Here is a 2,500-nt window from a genome sequence, read left to right on the forward strand (position 1 = left end):
CAAGTGTTATGAATTGAGTGATGGATGGGTTGTGGCACTGGGGTAGGACAGGTTGGCGCCTCAGCCTTCCCCGGGACAAGGCACGCTCCCGCCCACCAGTTCTCGGGTGGCACCTTTAGCAAGTGCCCGCAATCCCGACGCCACCCCCGTTAAGGTTAAGGGTGTAAGATGGTAGCGAAAGACTGGAAGGTAGTGGATTTCTAGCCAACATATATGCCGGGTATGTTTATTAAGTTACGAATCGCTTCAAATAAAGTTACCTTTCCCAAACCAATGCTTTCGGCGAGAGATGTCCGTGTTTGTTCCGTCTGCACCTTGATAACTCGACGTTTCTCCTTACTTTTGTCCACAAGCTCGTCTTTGTCAGTTAATATTCGCGACCATGCTACTTTTAGGTGATCAAGAAATCCAGAGGAATGATTTTTGGACGTAAGACGTCTGATGATAAGGCGAGTATTCTTTGCTTTGCGCCCGCCAATCGCCTTTCCTAATAATTAAAATATGTGAAAACGGACGTCATTTCTCCCATAAGAGCTTTTTCCACTTCATTTCTTTGTAAAACCTGCGATTGGGGGATAGGGGGATTTTGGAGGGGAAAGGGGAGGCGGTTGGAAAGGATAGCGATTAGAAATATCGCCACAGGAAAGGAAAGGAACTTTATTTAAGTGTCTAGTCTTCTAGCGCTGGAACACTAATTGGGGACACTGTGAAATGAAATCAACAAATTAACGCAAATCAAATCGAATCAAATCAGGGACCCACATAACCCCAACACCTGCTGATCTACTGAACACCTGGCCCCAGTTATTCAGAGACTGTATAACTTCATCCGTTTGAGGAGTCGCTTTCCGACAGCTTTAATCTGTGCAAAGATTTCAGTATTTACTCACATGACTGTGAATATGCAACTCTAAGCAAATCTAAGGACACTTTCCAATTTGACAGAACTGTTCGGCCAGACCGGGTATTTGGAAGGACTAACTCTACAACGTCTTCAAATTGACACACTTCGAGGATAATATATAGTCCTTCAGAAGAATGCCAGGGATTACCATGCAAGTGTTCCTTCAAACTGTTGCAAGTCTTTGCATACTGACGGGTCTGGCCGGCCAGTTCTGACAAAAGGAAAGCGCCCTAAATAAAGACTAACTAACCCGAAAAACTTTGACAACGTTGAACGTGACTGAAGTATAGTTTATACTCTGGATAACAGTGACTTATTCACTGGATGAAGAAATTCTGTATTTGGACAACTAGAGTGAAGGTTGGCTTACCCTACACGGTTGTTTAATTCTTCTTATTGGAGAAAGGTCATGTTGTTCCTGGGGCTCGTCTCTTTTAACGTTAAATTTTTTTTCAAGATAGCATAGAGCAAACTAATTGTGAAGTTTGCTGACTTAAAACCTCTCCGTTTTTAAGATAAAGCACGAAGATTTCTGACACCCGAAAAAATCCCGAAATTTTTCATGACGTTCGAGAAACGCCGGAGCAAGTGCTCCTTCCTTACCTCGTTTGATTTCTGTTGAAGCCTTTGGTGGTGTAGGTTGCGGTGGAGGCAAGGGTGGTGCAGATGGAGGAGACACCACAAAACTGTCATCATTATCAGCTGTCGAGTCAATCTTCGTAGAATGCGACTCAGTGGAGTAGATGACCTCTCCAGATGATGATTCGTAATCCGAACCGAGCAATGATTTTTCCTCGCTGTTGCTTTCCAAAGTATTTCCGTTAACATCCAACGCTAACTTAGCTGCCGAACCAGTTCCACTTGAGAGAAGCTCTGTTGACGAACACTCACTTGATTGAACCAACACCAGCTTCGTCTCTACCTCATCTTCGATTGTTATGATGACTTCATTTAACGGAGCCACTGGCGTTTTACAGGATTCTGTAGAAGAATTGCTTGTATTTGTTTCCTTGGTGCATTCAACTGACCCTCCAGAGTCCTTGGATAAACCTGTCGATTCCGCTGCGGTACAAGTTGACGCTTCTTGCATGTTACATGCAACGGGTGCCTCAGGGGCAGAGAGGTGCGGCGATGTTGTTTCGTTGTCATCCGAAGTTGGTGCAGAAGTTGATGCTGATGGTAGTGTGTCGTTTTGTCCGCTTTGAGAGCAATTGTATGAATCCGGGGGCTCAGATTGAAGAGATATCCCTGAAAACCCATTCATTGGGGAGGACACGGGTGTTTCATTGGGTGTACAGGAAGACGGTTCGGACATAGGAGATTGACAACCACTAAATGCATCAGATCCTACGGTTTCGTCGACAAAACAAACTTCTCCGGGTTGAGTACTTTGTTGGGTGTTATAAGGAGTTGTTTCTTTCCCCGCGGTGTTCTCATCGGCTTTTTCCGTTGACCCAGCATGATGATCCTTTGACTTTGCGGCAGATTTGTCATTTCCTTTCTTCTTTCGCATAGCACCTTTTCTTTTGAAAAATGATTTTTTGCTTGTTGCAGTTTCTCCACGGTCCGCTGCAGCACCAACTTCCGGATCATCGA

This window comes from Montipora foliosa, chromosome 8, assembly GCF_036669935.1.
Source record: "Montipora foliosa isolate CH-2021 chromosome 8, ASM3666993v2, whole genome shotgun sequence".
Taxonomy (NCBI): Eukaryota; Metazoa; Cnidaria; class Anthozoa; order Scleractinia; family Acroporidae; genus Montipora; species Montipora foliosa.